This window comes from Hyla sarda, chromosome 3 (assembly GCF_029499605.1).
Source record: "Hyla sarda isolate aHylSar1 chromosome 3, aHylSar1.hap1, whole genome shotgun sequence".
Classification (NCBI taxonomy): Eukaryota; Metazoa; Chordata; class Amphibia; order Anura; family Hylidae; genus Hyla; species Hyla sarda.
Genome location: NC_079191.1, coordinates 144,381,113 through 144,400,329, shown reverse-complemented (window position 1 = coordinate 144,400,329; position 19,217 = coordinate 144,381,113). Strand labels below are relative to the sequence as shown.

The window sequence follows — 19,217 nt, the reverse complement described above, 5'->3', positions numbered from 1 at the left end:
ACAGTGGGATGTACGAGAACATTAGTAGGCTGCAGTGTACAGTGGGATGTACGAGAACATTAGTAGGCTGCAGTGTACAGTGGGATGTACGAGAACATTAGTAGGCTGCAGTGTACAGTGGGATGTACGAGAACATTAGTAGGCTGCAGTGTACAGTGGGATGTACGAGAACATTAGTAGGCTGCAGTGTACAGTGGGATGTACGAGAACATTAGTAGGCTGCAGTGTACAGTGGGATGTACGAGAACATTAGTAGGCTGCAGTGTACAGTGGGATGTACGAGAACATTAGTAGGCTGCAGTGTACAGTGGGATGTACGAGAACATTAGTAGGCTGCAGTGTACAGTGGGATGTACGAGAACATTAGTAGGCTGCAGTGTACAGTGGGATGTACGAGAACATTAGTAGGCTGCAGTGTACAGTGGGATGTACGAGAACATTAGTAGGCTGCAGTGTACAGTGGGATGTACGAGAACATTAGTAGGCTGCAGTGTACAGTGGGATGTACGAGAACATTAGTAGGCTGCAGTGTACAGTGGGATGTACGAGAACATTAGTAGGCTGCAGTGTACAGTGGGATGTACGAGAACATTAGTAGGCTGCAGTGTACAGTGGGATGTACGAGAACATTAGTAGGCTGCAGTGTACAGTGGGATGTACGAGAACATTAGTAGGCTGCAGTGTACAGTGGGATGTACGAGAACATTAGTAGGCTGCAGTGTACAGTGGGATGTACGAGAACATTAGTAGGCTGCAGTGTACAGTGGGATGTACGAGAACATTAGTAGGCTGCAGTGTACAGTGGGATGTACGAGAACATTAGTAGGCTGCAGTGTACAGTGGGATGTACGAGAACATTAGTAGGCTGCAGTGTACAGTGGGATGTACGAGAACATTAGTAGGCTGCAGTGTACAGTGGGATGTACGAGAACATTAGTAGGCTGCAGTGTACAGTGGGATGTACGAGAACATTAGTAGGCTGCAGTGTACAGTGGGATGTACGAGAACATTAGTAGGCTGCAGTGTACAGTGGGATGTACGAGAACATTAGTAGGCTGCAGTGTACAGTCGGATGTACGAGAACATTAGTAGGCTGCAGTGTACAGTGGGATGTACGAGAACATTAGTAGGCTGCAGTGTACAGTGGGATGTACGAGAACATTAGTAGGCTGCGTACAGTGAGATGTACGAGAACATTAGTAGGCAGTGTACAGTGGGATGTACGAGAACATTAGTAGGCTGCAGTGTACAGTCGGATGTACGAGAACATTAGTAGGCTGCAGTGTACAGTGGGATGTACGAGAACATTAGTAGGCTGCAGTGTACAGTGGGATGTACGAGAACATTAGTAGGCTGCAGTGTACAGTGGGATGTATGAGAACATTAGTAGGCAGTGTACAGTGGGATGTATGAGAACATTAGTAGGCAGTGTACAGTGGGATGTATGAGAACATTAGTAGGCAGTGTACAGTGGGATGTATGAGAACATTAGTAGGCAGTGTACAGTGGGATGTACGAGAACATTAGTAGGCTGCAGTGTACAGTGGGATGTACGAGAACATTAGTAGGCTGCAGTGTACAGTGGGATGTACGAGAACATTAGTAGGCTGCAGTGTACAGTGGGATGTATGAGAACATTAGTAGGCAGTGTACAGTGGGATGTATGAGAACATTAGTAGGCAGTGTACAGTGGGATGTATGAGAACATTAGTAGGCAGTGTACAGTGGGATGTACGAGAACATTAGTAGGCTACAGTGTACAGTGCCAGCAGCAGTGTGGTCGTCTATAGATAACATCAGAATGATTGGCGCTGTACTGTAACAGGTGATGAGTGACTGACAGGTGTCACAAGAGCCGTCACCCCCCGGGTAGACACCCCCCCCCCTGCAGGGCCCCCCACAGCTGCCGCCACCACCCAGCGTCCCTATCAGTGCGGTAACCAAGCGCTTTACCGGTATGGAGAAGAAGCCAGAGCAGAGCCCCGCGGTGTGTCACACGTAGTTACCCGTCAGAGGAGTGCGGCGCGGGCGGAGGCGCCAGGACCACTACTGCCGGCAGGTGCCACTCATCCAACACACGGCTTCACCAGCGGCCATCAACCGTATTCAAAACTCGAGCCAAAACATAAGCCCTGCTCTGATTGGTCGCTAGAGGCAGCTTGTCAGCCCGTCTGTCATTGGGTAATGGAGAACGTGACGGCGCTGACGCGCTCTGTGATTGGCTGATACCGTCCCTTGTGGCCCCAAGGGAAAAAAACGTCATCTCGATTCTGATTGGTCACTGGTAAGTTTGAATGATTGGATGATAACGGACTCCGTGAAGAATAGACTGTCTGGTGACGTAATGAATAAAGCGCCGCCTGATTGGCGGACAGTGTTTACTTCCCTATGCTGTTTGACGTGACTTCCATATGCTTTCAAAGGAGAGTACATACCCTGCTGCCTTACTCCTAGCGTGCTCTGATAGGCTGAGAGTTGTAGTTCCACAGCAGAAGCAGGGTAGTCGTAGAGTGTGTAGGATGCGTGTATATACTTGAAGATAGTAAGGCTTTGTCTTTGTGAGAGTCTAGACCAGTGTTTCCCAACCAGTGTGCCTCCAGCTGTTGCAAAACTAGAACTCCCAGCATGCCCGGACAGCCTTTGGCTGTCCGGGCATGCTGGGAGTTCTAGTTTTGCAACAGCTGGAGGCACACTGGTTGGGAAGCACTAGGCTAGACCAATGTTTCCCACCTTATGTGCCTCCAGCTGTTGCAAAGCTACAACTCCCATCCTTTGGCTGTCCGGGCATGCTGGGAGTTGTAGTTTTGCAACAGTTGTAGGCACCCTGGTTGGGAAATACTGGGCTAGACTTTACTAGGCTGTATTCACATATTGCTTTTGTATTAAAAAGCGACCTTGGAAAAAAGCTGGTAAATGACTGTATTGTTTAATGAACGTTATCTGAGAAAATGACCCAAAATGCGGGGCCAAAAACAAGGAAACCAGTCATACGCAACCTTCGGCACTGCAGATGTTTTGGACTACATCTCCCATGATGCTTTGGCAGCATTTTGGCTGAAAGAGCATCATGGGAGATGTAGTCCAAGACATCTGCAGTGCCGAAGGTTGCCTATGCCTGGTGTAAACACTGATTTTATGAAAAGGGCTTAATAAACCTACAAAAGGTTTACACGGCGGGTTTTCTGTGCGGAATTCCAAGGAAGAATTCTACCGGAAATTCTGCCTTAACTTGTTCTCTGTAGATTTAAATAGGATCTTGAAGTCCCATTCAGACAGCAACATTTCCATGCCGAGCTTTCCGCTTTAAAAAATTCTGCTTTAAAAAAAAAAGACCAGACTTATATTTTGGAGTTCTGTGTTCTGAGAATACAGACATTATGCCGGCATTTCTACGGCATTGTGGAAATCCGGCATGGGAACAGACCCTAAGGGGAAGATAAATGTATCCATCAGCATCTCGCTGAAACAGGGATCCAGGGACGTAGCTATAGAGGTAGCAGTCGCACCGCGGGGCTCTGGTGCCTAAGGGGGCCCCAAAGCAAGTCTGTCCCATAAGAGACCTGTATTATAATTGGCATATGGGGCCTTGTTGCATATTTTGCATTGGAGCCCAGAAGCTACAAGCTACACCTCTGCCGGGATCTCAACATATGCTGTAACGGGGGCAACTGATGTCATTCATTCAATGGCCTAGCGGAGTCAGTGGCCAGGCTGTATGCTCTATTTTCAGCAGACTGGATAACACAACAGACCATGCTTTTGAGTCCGCTAACAACAGCACCCGTGGCCCAAACAGAGTTAAAGGGGTACTCCGGCACTTAGACATCTTATCCCCAATCCAAATTATAGGGGATAAGATGCCTGATCGCGGGGGTCCCACCGCTGGGGACCCCCGTGATCTTCCATCAGTCCCCCCTTCAATGCAAGCCTATGGGAGGGGGTATGACAGCTGTCACACCCCCTCCCATAGGCTCTCATTGAGGGGAGGAGCGTGAAGTCACGCGGAGGCGAGACGTCACACGCAGCCGGCCCCGTGGTCGCTGGTAATCAGACCCGGAGCGAACATGCTCCGGGGACTGATTTTAACTGGGGTGCTGCGTGCAAGATCACGGGGGTCCCCAGCGGCGGGACCCCCGCGATCAGGCATCTTATCCCATATCCTTTGGATAGGCGATAAGATGTCTAAGCGTCGAAGTACCCCTTTAATATAATGAAGGAATGGAATATTTTGCCCACCGTTAAAGCATAAGTTGGCATCCCATTTTCAGCATGGTGCCTAAAGATACCTCTGACGGAAGCCCTAACACAGTGTTAACCTAGCCTAGAATCTGCAGAGGATGTGAAGAAGGAGCCTAGACAGCTCTCCCACCTCCACTATCACCTTCTTGTCTTCTGCAGCCAGTATCATTCATTCTTTGCCCTTTGTGGTGAGAACGGGAGGCTGCTGCCAGTCTGGGAGGGATGGATGGGAAGAGAAATGTTGATAACCAGTGCGTTTAAAGGAAACTGCCATCAGATTTTACCATGTAATATATAGTAACATCTTCTTCCTCACTACTGGCAAGAGATTTTCCTGCCCATAGATATGGTGAGGATATATAGTTTAAAAGTGTTCCCTGCCAGCCCGATAAGTAGTCCCTTGGGGGGGGGAAGCTATACTCACCTAGTGCCGCTGCTTCGGCTGTAATCACGTCCCCTCAGTGTGATTTACAGCTGTCGTCACTGCATTGAGCAGAGCAATGATGTTGGCCATGGTCAAGCACGCTGAGGGGGTGTGATTACAGCTGGAGCAACAGGACTAGGTGAGTATTGCTCCCTGCCCAAGGGACTACTTACAGGGCTGCTCGCTGGGCGATGATTGGAACGGGATGCCTGCTGAAATCATTCAGCAGGCATCCCGTGACATTGGCTTACATTAACGTGGTTATAGCAGGAAACTCAACCCCAAGTGCAGTTGTGCACCTTCGCTGGGGTGGAGTTCCTGCACTTGTGGTCCGTTGCTATGGGCGATCCCCAGCAAAAAAAATGCATACAATGGAGGATGTCTGCAGACGGTCACAAGTACCACAGTGGCATCCTACACCAGATAAATGTGTATGTGGATGTGTAATACATGATCTAGACATTAAACAATTACATAAACGTGGTCTAAGGTGATAGAAGGTGCTCAACCCCAAGTGCAGTTGTGCACCTACGTTGGGGTGGAGGTCCTGCACTTGTGGACCACAATATGGGTTCACTCCTGTGGTAAATGTAAACAATGACATTAGCTAACCCTCAAAACTGATGTAAAATTGAGACATTAGCCAGTATATCCTTATATAAAGGACATACCTGAGCCTGCACACCAATGCCAAGGTTTCTCAAGTGGTGCAGGACCTAACACTAACCTACCTGGCCGGATAAGTAAAGCCAGGAACCGAATTACAGAAGCCTTAGGTCCAACTTGCAGACTGCTCCCCGGTTACCTCCAGTGTGGGCTAAGCACACATACAATGGAAGGGGTAGCCTGTAAGTAGCCCAAGGGACTCATTCAGCAAGCAAGTAGCCCAAGGGAATCATTCAGCAAGCATCCCGTGACATCGCCCAGTGGGGTCCTGAGACAATTCAGACTGGTGATTTGCTGCGATTCCGGGTCATACGGGTCTCTAGTAACCCGGAAAAAAAGGGTGATTGGTGTTGTCTGAGACAGCACCAATCACCCTTTACCAGCAGGAGTGAGGTGGCACTGGTGCCACCTAACGATCCCTCCGATTGGTTGGCCGGGAGCGGCCAACCATTCAGAGCTCCTGCTGGGTGGTGTCACTGATGGCACCTTTTCTGCCCTCAGTCCGGAGACTGAGAACGGGTGCTCGTCAGTGACTGAAGCCCGGAGGACATACTTGGCGGCAGCAATCAGGACCCTGGGGCAGGTGATCATCTGCAGCAGGAGATGAGGCCTGTGTGGCTCCTGCTGCATAATTACAGTGCCCAGCATGTACAGGCTAAGGGCATGCTGGGAGTTGTAGTTATGCAGCAGCTGGAGGCACAACTATAACTCCCAGCATGCCCTTTGGCTGTCTGTGCATGCTAGGAGTTGTAGTTATGCAACAGCTGGAGGCACATTTTTTTCTATGAAAAAGTGTGCCTCCAGTTGTTGCATAACTACAACTCCCAGCATGCAAAGACAGCAAAAGGACATGCTGGGAGTTGTAGTTGTGCCTCCAGCTGCTGCATAATTACAACTCCCAGCATGCCCTTAGCCTGTGCATGCTGGGCGCTGTAATTATGCAACAGGGGCCACAGTGCATGCTGAGAGTTGTAGTTTTGAAACAGCTGAAGGCACACTGGTTGCAAAACACTGAGTTAGGGTTTGTTACCTAACTCAGTGTATCCCAACCAGTGTGCTTCAAGCTTTTGCAAAACTACAACTCCCAGCATGCACTGTCTGACAGTGCATGCAGGAAGTTTTAGTTTTGCAACAGCTGGAGGTTTGCGCACTCCCTCTCTCTGTGAATGTACAGGGTACATTCATACAGGCGATGGTTTACAGTTAGTTTCCCGCTTCAAGTTTTCTTCTGCAGCTGAAACTCCCAGCGGGAAACTCACTGTAAACCCCTGCCCGTGTTGAAGAATGAAAAATGTTGCGCCATGCATGCATCCGGGTCCGTCCCTATGCAGATCCATATTTTAGGCCTCAATGGCCCACATGCGCTCTCTCACTCTGGAGCCCTTTTGTATTTCAAGGAAACAGTTTAGTGCCACATATGGGGTATTTCCGTACTTGGGAGAAATTGTGTTACAAATTTTGGGAGGCGTTTTCTCCTTTTACCCCATATGAAAATCTAAAGTTTGGGTCAACACCAGCATGTTGGTGTACATTTTTTTTATTTTTTACACTAACATGCTGGTGTTGCCCCATACTTTATATTTTCACAAGAGGTAAAAGGAGAAAAAGACCCCCAAAATTTTAAAGGTAATTTCTCCTGAGTACGGAAATACCCCATAAATGGAGGTAAAATGCTCTGCAGGTGCACAACAAAGCTCAGGAGTGAGAGCGTACTATGTACATTTAAAGGGGTACTCCGGTGAAAACCTTTTTTCTTTTAAATCAACTGGTGCCAGAAAGTTAAACATATTTGTAAATTACTTCTATTTAAAAATCTTAATCCTTCCAGTACTTATTAGCTGCTGAATTTTACAGAGGAAATTCCTTTATTTTTGGAACACTGATGACATCACGAGCACAGTGCTCTCTGCTGACATCTCGGTCCATTTTAGCAACCATGCATAGCAAATGTATACTAAGGGCAACATGGTGGCTTAGTGGTTAGCACTGCTGCTTTGCAGTGCTGGGGCCTTGGGTTCAAATCCCACTAAGGACAACAATAAATAAAGACTTATTATCATAATAACGTCAGCAGAGAGCACTGTGCTTGTGATGTCATCAGAGAGCATTCCAAAAAGAAAAGAATTTCCTCTGTAGTATTCAGCAGCTAATAAGTACAGGAAGGATTAAGATTTTTTAATAGAAGTTATGTAAAAATCTGTTTTACTTTCCGGAGCCAGTTGATTTAAAAGAAAAAAGGTTTTCACTGGAGTACCCCTTTAAGGCCTAAATTGGTGATTTGCACAGGGGTGGCTGATAATACAGCGGTTCTGACATAAACTCAAAAAAAAATAAACACCCACTTGTGACCGCATTTTGGAAACTACACCCCTCAGGTAACGTAATAATGGGTGCAGTAAGCCTCAATACTCCACATGTGTTTGATGAATTTTTGTTAAAGTTGGACGTAAAAATGAAATATTAGAATTTTTTTCACAAAATTGTTGTTGTTACCCCACATTTTTCATTTTCACCAGGGGTAATAGGAAAAAAAGGCCCCAAAATTTGTAAGACCATTTCTTCTGAGTAAGAAAATACCCCATATGTGGATGAAAAGTGATCTGCAGGCGTACTACAAGGCTCACAAGAAAATTTGCATAAATTGTTTTTTGGAGAGCGAATTTGGCTGGAATTGAAGGCCATGTGCATTTACAAAGCCCCCATGCTTTGTAAACGCATGTAGTGGGGGATGTAGTTTCCCAAATAGTGTGATATGTGTTTTTTTTTTTTTTTTTTTTGCTGTTCTGGCACCATGGGACATGCCCCCCAATAACCGTTTCAGCAAAATTTGCTTTCCAAAAGTCAAATGGCGCTCTTTCTCTTCTGAGCATTGTAGTGCGCTCACAGAGCACTTTATGTCCACTCAAGGGGTATTTCCATACTCAGAAAAAATGGGGTTACAAATTTTGGGGGCATTTTCTCCTATTACCCCTTGTGAAAATGATAAATTTGGGGGAAAACCAGCATTTTAGTGAAAAAAAAAATTTCACATTACACTTTAACGAAAAGTCGTCAAACACCTGTGAAGTGTTTATGCTCACTCAGGGGCGTACCTAGAGCATTTGGCACCCAGGGCGGACCCTTTGTTTGCCCCCCCCCCTTTATTTACCCCCCCCCCCCCCTTAATTACACCCCCCCCCAGGAGCGGACTGACAACACTCAGGGCCTACGGAACAAAAAAAAGCAAGGGCCCCTACTAGGCTCTGCAGCTCGTCAGTCTTCTGCCACGCCCCTATTCCACCTAAATCCCACACACAATAAACTAAAATTTATATATATAAGAAACACTTTAACATAGGTAAATTTCCATGACCAATAATACTGGTATACAAGGAGTAAATATATACCACCACACAATAACTGGATAATACCGCCATACTGTACTGAATAAAACCACTATACACAGACCGGTATACTATATAGGATCTGTATATTATATAAGTGATTATATACAGGAACATATTGCAGTAGATATCAGCTGTACAGAGATCTATATACAATATAAGTGATTATATACAGGACCATATGGAGGTAGATATCAGCTGTACACAGGATGTGTATACCATATAAGTGATTACAGTTACATTTTGGGACTCACAATTACGTCTTTTCTGAACAGCGGCGTCCTCTTTCCTTTTCTTCTCCGTCCGGATAAGACCGCCATGTGGATCTCTTAATATCTGCAGGAAAAACATGTCAGACTCTGCATTTTTCCAGTGCCCTCCCCTCCTCTACACAATCTTTCCATCTATAGGCCCACAAACTGTAATAATGCCCTCCTTGGTGTCCTGCACAGTAAACGGGCAGGTAGGTAGGTAGCCAGGTAAATAGGTAACTAGGTAGGTAGATCAGGAAGCCAGATATGTAGGTAGGTGACAAGTTAGGTAGGTAGGGGGCTAGCTAGGTAGGCAGCCATGTATGAAGGCCAGGTATGTACATAGTTAGATAGCTGGGTATGTAAGTAAGTACCGTATTTATCGGCGTATAACACGCACTTTTTAGGCTAAAATTTTTAGCCTAAAGTCTGTGTGCGTGTTATACGCCGATACACCCCCAGGAAAGGCAGGGGGAGAGAGGCCGTCGCTGCCCGCTTCTCTCCCCCTGCCTTTCCTGGGGTCTAGAGCGCTGCTGTCGGCCCTTCTCACCCCCTGGCTATCGGCGCCGCTGCCCGTTCTGTCCCCCTGACTATCGGTGCCGGCGCCGAGTGGCATAATTACCTGAGTCGGGTCCGCGCTGCTGCAGGCCTCCGGCGTGCGTCCCCGGCATCATTGCTATGCGCTGAACGGCACGGCGCATGACGTCAGTGTGCCGCGCCGTGCATAGCAACGACGCAGGGGACGCACGCGGGGGCCTGCAGCAGCGCAGACCCGACTCAGGTAATTATGCCACCGGGGATGGGGGGAGGCAACGGGGCAGCGGCGCCGGCAATGGGTGCCGCTGCCCCTTCTCTCCCCCTGGCTGTCGGCGCCGCTTCTCTCCCCCTGGCTATCGGCGCCGGCACCGATAGTCAGGGGGACAGAAAGGGCAGCGGCGCCGATAGCCAGGGGTGAGAAGGGCCGACAGCAGCGCTCTAGACCCCAGGAAAGGCAGGGGGAGAGAAGCGGGCAGCGACGGCCTCTCTCCCCCTGCCTTTCCTGGGGGTATATCGGGGTATACACGCGCACACACGCACCCTCATTTTACCATGGATATTTGGGTAAAAAACTTTTTTTACCCAAATATCCTTGGTAAAATGAGGGTGCGTGTTATAGGCCGGTGCGTGGTATACCCCGATAAATACGGTAGTTAGGCATCCAGGTATAAAGTTAGGTAGCCCCCCTTCCCTGTAGGTATAGGCAGCAGAGTTAAACCCCCTTCCCAATAGGTATAGGAACAGAGTTAACCCCCCTTTCTCCTTAGGTATAGGCAGCAGAGTCCCCCCACCCCCTTTCCCCGTAGGTATAGGCAGAGTTAAAAAAAAAAAAACTCCCCCGTTTCCCATAGGTATAGGCAGAGTTAAACCCCTTTTTTCCCATAGGTATAGGCAGATTTCCCCCCCCTTCCCAATTGGTATAGGCAGAGTTACCCCCCCCCCCCCATTGGTATGGGCAGTTACCCCCCCCCCCCTTTCCCCATAGGTATAGGCAGAGTTACCTTCCCCCCCCCTCTTTCCCATAGGTATAAGCAGGTACACCCCCCCTCTTTCCCATAGGTATATGAAGTTACACCACACTCTTTCCCATAGGTATATGCAGTTACACCCCCCCTCATTCCCATAGGTATATGCAGTTACACCCCCCCCCCCTCATTCCCATAGGCATATGCAGTTACATCCCCCCCCTCTTTCCCATAGGTATATGCAGTTACATCCCCCCTTTCCCATAGGTATATGCAGTTACATCCCCCCCTTTCCCATAGGTGTATATGCAGTTACACCCCCCCCCCTCTTTCTCATAGGTGTATATGCAGTTACACCCCCCCTTTCCCATAGCTATATGCAGTTACACCCCCCCCCTTTCCCATAAGTATATGCAGATACACCCACCCCCCCTTTCCCATAGGCATATGCAGTTACACCCCCCCTTTCCCATAGGTATATGCAGATACACCCCTCCCCCCTTTCCCATAGGTATATGCAGTTACACCCCCCCTTTCCCATAGGTATATGCAGTTACACCCCCCCCCCTCTTTCCCATATGTATATGCAGCTACAGCCCCCCCCCTCTTCCCCATAGGTATATGAAGTTACACCCCCCCCCCTTTCCCATAGGTATATGCAGATACGCCCCCCCCCTTTCCCATAGGTATATGCAGTTACACCCCCCTTTCCCATAGGTATATGCAGTTACACCCCCCTTTCCCATAGGTATATGCAGTTACACCCCCCTTTCCCATAGGTATATGCAGTTACCCCCCCCTTTCCCATATGTATATGCAGTTACCCCCCACCTTTCCCATATGTATATGCAGCTACACCCCCCTCTTCCCCATAGGTATATGTAGAGTAACCCCCCCCCTCTCCCCTTCCCCATAGGTATATGTAGAGTAACCCCCCCTCCTCCCCTATAGGTATATATGTAGAGTAACCCCCCCCCCCTCTCCCCTTCCCCATAGGTATATCTATAGTAACCCCCCCTCTCCCCTCCTCCCCTATAGGTATATATGTAGAGTAACCCCCCCCCCTCTTCCCCATAGGTATATGTAGAGTAACCCTCCCCTTCACCATAGGTGTATGTAGAGTTGAGAAAAAAAAATAAAAAAAAGGATGCTCACCTGATATCCCACGCAGAGATCTCCTCAGCAGCAGGGGCCCGCGTCTTAGTACGCCACCCCCCCTTAGTACGCTACTGGGCTCACTGTACCCCTTGTTATATTTCTTGAGGGTACAGTTTCCCAAATTGTGTGCCATGTGTTTTTTTTTTTTTTTTTTGCTGCTAAGATTGCTGTTCTGGCACCATGGGGGCTTCCTAAATGTGACATGCCCCCCAAAAACCATTTCAGCAAAATCCCATTGTCGCTCCTTCCCTTCTGAGCCCTCTAGTACACCCACAGAGCACTTGACATACACATATAAGGTATTTCCTTACTCGAGAGAAAGTGGGTTACGAATTTTGGGGGTGCTTTTTCTCCTTTTACCCCTTGTAAAAAAAATTGGTCTACAAGAACATGTTAGTGTAAAAAATTTAGATTTTAGATTGCTGCTATTCCTTTGAAACACTTAAAGGGTTAACAAACATTTTTTGAATGTCATTTTCACTATTTTGAGGGGTGCAGTTTTGATAATGGGGTCCATTATGGGGTATTTCTAACATAAAGACCCTTAAATTCACTTGAAAACGGAACTGGTCCCTGAAAAATTCAGATTTTGAAATGTTCATGAAAAATTTGAAAATTGCTGCTAAACTTTGAAGCCCTCTGATGTCTTCAAAAAGTAAAAACATGTCAACTTTCTGATGCAAACATAGACATATTGAGAACATGTGTGTAATATTTTTCTGTATCCATGCTTCCTTATTCTGTATATCTATGAAAAGTAGACATATTGTATATGTGAATCAATATATCATTTATTTGGTATGTCTATTTTCCCTACAAGCAAAGAGCTTCAAAGTTCGAAAAATGCATTATTTTCAAATTTTTCATGAAATTCTGGAAATTTTCACCAAGAAATTATGCAATCAACTGAAATTTACCACTAACATAATGTAGAATATGTCACGAAAAACTATTTTGGAATCAAATTTATAAGTAAAAGCATCCCAGAGTTATTAATGCTTAAAGAAGATATCCCATGCAGCAAAGAAAAAAAAATACCTAGCCATTCCATAGTATATTCACCTACCACCTCTCTGACATGTTTGTGATTTTTTTTCCGCCCCCCCCCCCCCCCCCCCCCCCCATTCACCGGCTATTCAGCTCATAAATTCCAGTTACTTCCTGGTTATGGTGGCTATGCCTGGGATCTCAAAGACTACATTTCCCTGCATGCACTGCTCACATTTTCTGCTCTCAGCTGCCTGAGCAGAGAACTTGTTACCACCCCTAACTTATGTTAGTCACTCCCACATAACACTGAGCTCCAATCATAGCCCTATACAGCAGGGTGGCCACGAGGAAACAAAATGTAATCTCAGTGCTCAGAGAGAGGGACCCTGGAGTTGAAGCTGCAGTTTTACACTGTAAAATCACTCCCTCCCCCTCCTCCTCTCAGTGAAACAGCTTTACAGTGGCACAATCACCTCCCCCCTTCTCTGCCCTGCACTCCTCTCTCCCCAGTGCTCAGTGTGACAATTCTACTCTCCCTCCCCTCCATTCTCAGTGTGACAGCCCTACGCTGGCAGCTCCCTCCCCTCCCCCCTCTCCTCCGTTATCAGTGTAAAAACATTAGCAAGGAGAGGGGAGAGAACTATGATCTGAATCAGCCGGCATATAGGCAGTGCTGCTCAGCCAATCACTGCAGAACAGAGGGAGGACAGTGTGAATATTCATCAGATGGGAGGGGCTAAGGCTGAGCTCAGGGAGCTCTCTGCAGCACAGGGGTTTTCTGGGTAATTGTCACGTCACGGCCCCTGGATGCTGCTGATAGCAGCCTGAATAGGGGGTCGAAAGTCATGAAAACCTGGAACAGCTGAATTTCCTGTCAGACAGAAGAATGCAGATAAAGCTTGTTTCTAAGCAGCATTGGTAATGGAAGTGATTTACAAACCTATATAACTTTACCTTCTGCACTAAAAGCTGAACAATTGTTTACTGTGAGACTTGTCCTTTAAAGTGACAGAGGTCAGATTTGCAAACAATGCTTTGGTACTCCGCTGCTCAGCGTTTGGAACAAACAGTTCCGAACGCTGGAGACGGCGCCGGGAGCTCGTGGAATCATAGCCTGCCCCCTCATGATGTCACACCCCACCCCCTCAATGAAAGTCTATGGGAGGGGGCGTGATGACTGTCACGCCCCCTCCCATAGACTTGCATTGAGGGGCCGGGGCTATGATGTCACGAGCTTCCGGCTCCAGTGTTCGGAACAGTTTGTTCCAAATGCTGAGCAGCGGAGTACCCATTTAAAGTCAAAATGGGCTTCGTCCCCAAGGGGTTAAGCGAAATATCCTCACATCCACATTGCCACGCGTTCTGTATGGTAAAATCTGATGACAGCTTCCCTTTAATGGCCCCTGTAGTAAAGCACACTGCCAGCTGTTATAGGGGTAATATTTCAGACCATTGTGCAGGACCTCATAATGAATGCGACCTGCAACAGTGATAAGCACCTGCAGTTAGCATGTCAACTGTGAGGACAATGGCTTATGTCATAGGAATATTATATAATGCAAGTGCACTCTGCCATTATCAGTGCGATCTTGGATGCATGTGTGGACCTTGAGCTTGACCACCTTACTCTACTCTACCCTTAATGCAGCTTGGAGGTAAAAGCAGGGGAAAAGAAGAAAAAAGAAAATCATGTATTGCAAAGTTTATCTACAGGGTGGGCCATTTATATGGATACACCATAATAAAATGGGAATGGTTTGTGATATTAACTTCCTGTTTGTGGCACATTAGTATATGTGAGGGGGGAAACTTTACAAGATGGGTAATGACCATGGTGGCCATTTTGAAGTCCGCCATTTTGAATCCAACTTTTGTTTTTTCAATAGGAAGAGGGTCATCCGACACATCAAACTTATTGGGAATTTCACAAGAAAAATAACGATGTGCTTGGTTTTAATGTAACATTATTCTTTCAGGAGTTATTTACAAGTTTCTGACCACTTATAAAATGTGTTCAATGTGCTGCCCATTGTGTTGGATTGTCAATGTAACCCTCTTCTCCCACTCTTCACACACTGATAGCAACACCGCAGGAGAAATGCTAGCACAGGCTTCCAGTATCCATAGTTTCAGGTGCTGTGCATCTCGTATCTTCACAGCATAGACAATTGCCTTCAGATGACCCCAAAGATAAAAGTCTAAGAGGGTCAGATCGGGAGACCTTGGGGGCCATTCAACTGGCCCACGACGACCAATCCACTTTCCAGGAAACTGTTCATCTAGGAATGCTCGGACCTGACACCCATAATGTGGTGGTGCACCATCTTGCTGGAAAAACTCAGGGAACGTGCCAGCTTCAGTGCATAAAAAGGGAAACAAATCATCATGTAGCAATTTCGCATATCCAGTGGCCTTGAGGTTTCCATAGATGAAGAATGGCCCCACTATCTTTGTACCCCATATACCACACCATACCATCAATTTTTGTGTTCCAACAGTCTTGGAGGGATCTATCCAATGTGGGTTAGTGTCAGACCAATAGCGGTGGTTTTGTTTGTTAACTTCACCATTCACATAAAAGTTTGCCTCATCACTGAACAAAATCTTCTGCGTAAACTGAGGGTCCTGTTCCAATTTTTGTTTTGCCCATTCTGCTGCAGCTGAAACTACGGCTACTGGAAGCCTGTGCTAGCATTTCTCCTGCGGTGTTGCTATCAGTGTGTGAAGAGTGGGAGAAGAGGGTTGCATTGACAATCCAACACAATGGGCAGCACATTGAACACATTTTATAAGTGGTCAGAAACTTGTAATTTACTGCGGAAAATGAAATGCCAGGTCCAATACAGCGAGATAAGGTAAACTCCCCTTTACAGGTCACCTGTCTAACCCGGGAAGAAGCACAGTGCCGCCTACAAAAAATCAAAATAGACAAATCACCAGGTCCAGATGGCATTCACCCCCGTGTTCTAAAGGAATTAAATAGTGTAATAGACAGACCTCTATTTTTAATATTCATGGGGGGAGATTTATCAAAACCTGTGTAGAGGGAGAGTGGTGCAGTTGCCCATAGCAACCAATCAGATTGCTTCTTTCATTTTTAAAGAGGCCTGTGAAAAATGAAAGAAGCGAGCTGATTGGTTGCTAGGGGCAACTGCACCACTCTCCCTCTACACAGGCTTTGATAAATCTCCCCCATGGACTCTATAGTAACAGGGACTGTTCCCCAGGACTGACGCATGGCAAATGTGGTGCCAATATTTAACAAGGGGACAAAAGGTGACCCTGGAAATGATAGGCCTGTTAGTTTAACCTCTGTTGTATGTAAATTGTTTGAGGGTTTTCTAAGAGATGCTATTTTGGAATATCTTGATACAAATAAATGTATGACTCCATATCAGCATGGCTTTATGAGGGATTGGTCCTGTCAAACTAACCTGATCAGCTTTTATGAGGAGGTGAGCTCCAGACTGGACCAGGGGCAATTGCTGGATGTCGTTTATCTGGATTTTTCAAAAGCATTTGATACGGTTCCACATAAACGGTTGGTGCATAAAATGAGAAGGATGGGGCTGGGGGAGAATGTGTGTAAGTGGGTAAGTAACTGGCTCAGTGATAGGAAACAGAGGGTGGTTATTAATGGTACTTATTCTGATTGGGTGACTGTAACTAGTGGGGTACCACAGGGGTCAGTATTGGGTCCTGTCCTATTTAATATATTCATTAATGACCTTGTAGAGGGGTTGAATAGTACAGTAGCAATCTTTGCAGATGATACTAAACTCTTTAAAGCGGTAAACACAATAGAGGACAGGGCACTGTTACAAATGGATCTGGATAGGTTGGATGTTTTGGCTGGGAAGTGGCAGATGAGGTTCAACACTGATAAAAGTAAGGTAATGCACATGGGGAGGAAAAATCCGGCTTGGGATTATGTATTTAAAGGGAGCACACTAGGGACGACTGACGTGGAAAAGGACTTGGGAGTTTTAGTTAACAGTAAATGTAGCTGTAGTGACCAGTGTCGGGCAGCTGCTGCCAAGGCAAATAAAATCATGGGGTGCATCAATAGGGGCATAGATGCTGACGACAAGGAAATCATTCTACCGCTGTACAAATCACTAGTCAGACCACACATGGAATACTGTGTACAGTACTGGGCACCAGTGTACAAGAAAGATATAGTTGAGCTGGAGAGGGTTCAAAGACGGGCAACCAGAGTAATACAGGGAATGGGAGGACTACAGTACCCAGAAAGATTATCAGAATTAGGGTTATCTAGTGTAGAAAAAAGAAGGCTTAGGGGCGACCTAATAACTATGTATAAATATATCAGGGGACAATACAGAGATCTCTCCCATGATCTATTTATACCCAGGACTGTATCTATAACAAGGGGGCATCCTCTACGTTTAGAGGAAAGAAGGTTTCTACACCAGCACAGACGGGGGTTCTTTACTGTAAGAGCAGTGAGACTGTGGAATTCTCTCCCAGAGGAGGTGGTCATGGGGAACTCTGTAAAAGAATTTAAAAGGGGTCTGGATGCATTTTTGGTGCGTAAGAACATTGCTGGTTATGTATATTAGAATTATAGGGAACGAAAGTTGATCCAGGGATTTTTTCTGACTGCCATATTTGGAGTTGGGAAGGAATTTTTTACCTCTAGTATGAGGGTTTTTTGCCTTCCTCTGGATTAACTCAGTAGGGACTCATTAGGGATATAGGTTGAACGTGATGGACTCTGGTCTTTTTTCAACCTTATGAACTATGTCACTATGTTACTATTGAAAAAACAAAAGTTGGATTCAAAATGGCCACCATGGTCACCCTGGCCCACCCTGTATATGTATGATTTCAAGGTTTCCTGCAAGCTGCTACAGAAAACTTTCAGGCAAAGAAATACCTCCTCCGTTCCTTTTATTGGCTTGGGATCGGCTGATGTCTATTTACACATGCTTGAGCTGACTGTCAAAACTGGAAATTCAGGAAAAGGTCTTGGGCATAATGCCCATTGATTAATGCCAAGGGATTGTTTACTGTCTAGGCAAATGTGACATACATCAGTGTGGGAAGGCTGGATCAAAAGTCTTCTGGAGCTGTACAAACTCTTTATATAAAAAGTTTTGCCCCTTGAGTAACTTAAAGGAGTACTCCGGGATAGAAAACTTATCCCCTATCCTAAGAAAAGGGGATAAGTTTCAGATTGCGGGGGTCTGACCGCTGGGGCCCCCTGCGATCTCCAGTGCGGGACAGTCAGCAGCAAGAGGGCGTGTCCGACAACCGCATGATGCGGCGGCCAATGCCCCCCTCAATACATCTTTATGGGAGAGACGGAGCACTGCATTCTGCAATATCTGGCTCTGCCACAGAGAATGTATTGAGAGGCGTCATAAAGTGGTCGACACTCGCTATTTCGGCAAAGACCCGGGAGCCCTGTACGGGAGATTGCGGGGGACCCCAGTGGACTGACCCCCACGATCTTAAACGTAACCCCTATCCTTAGGATAGGAGATAAGTTTCCATATCACGAAGTATGCATTAAATAGGGTACTCCAGTGGAAAAAAAAAAATTTTTAAATCCACTGGTACCAAAAAGTTAAACAGATTTGTAAATTACTTCAATTAAAAAATCTTAATGCTTCCAGTACTTATTAGCTGCTGAATACTGCAGAGGAAATTATTTTCTGTTTGATCACAGTGCTCTCTGCTGACACCTCTGTCCACCTCTGGACAGTTCCTGACATGGACAGAGGTGTCAGCAGAGAGCACTGTGGTCAGATAGAAAGGAAATCCAAAAAGAAAATAATTTCCTCTGCAGTATTCAGCATTAAGATTTTTAATTGAAGTAATTTACAAATCTGTTTAACTTTCTGGCACCAGTTGATTTTCTACCGGAGTACCCCTTTAACCTCTTAAAGGGGTTCTCCAGTGCTTACACATCTTTTCCTCTATCCAAAGGATAGAGGATAAGATGCCTGATCGCGGGAGTCCCGCCGCTGGGGACCCCCGGGATCTTGCACGCGGCACCCCGTTTGTAATCAGTCACCGAAGCGTGTTCGCTTTGGATCTGATTACAGGCGACCACCGGGCCGGCGGCGTGTGACGTCACGCCTCCGCCCCCGTGTGACATCACGCTCCACCCCTCAATGCAAGCCTACGGGAGGGGGCGTGATAGCGAACACGCTTCGGGGACTGATTACAAACAGGGTGCCACGTGCAAGATCCCAGGGGTTCCCAGCGGCGGGACTCCCGCGATCAGGCATCTTATCCCCTATCCTTTGGATAGGGGAAAAGATGTGTTAGCACCGGAGAACCCCTTTAAGGACGCAGGGCGTACCTGTACGCCCTGCACTCTGTCCCGGTATATAACGCAGGGCCACGTGTGTACGGGGTCGGGACCCTGGGCTAATAGCGTGTGGCTCAGTCGGGCTGATAGGGATCATCGCGGGGAAATCGCGATGTCCCGATCAGCTAGAACGCGACCGGAGGTCCCCTTACCTGCCTCCATCGTGTCTGATTGGAGATTGATTGCTTCAAGCCTGAAATACATGCTTGAGCAATCGACTGCCGATAACACAGATCTTGCCGTGTCAATGCGGAAATGTCC

General features: G+C 46.9%; 1 protein-coding gene across 8 annotated transcripts in view; it reads right to left on the bottom strand.

Moving 5' to 3' along the window:
- The window catches only part of ECT2 (epithelial cell transforming 2), a 93,809-nt gene extending 91,569 nt beyond the window's left edge, over positions 1-2,240 (bottom strand). For 2 of the 8 annotated variants that reach the window (XR_008891143.1, XM_056565203.1), the window contains exon 1: positions 1,954-2,237. The gene's annotated coding sequence lies outside the window, so the exon portion shown is untranslated. Of the gene's footprint in view, positions 1-1,953 lie in introns of all 8 variants that reach the window. The other 6 variants (XR_008891144.1, XM_056565201.1, XM_056565199.1 and 3 more) reach the window with 6 other exon arrangements.
- Positions 2,241-19,217: the final 16,977 nt, after the last annotated feature.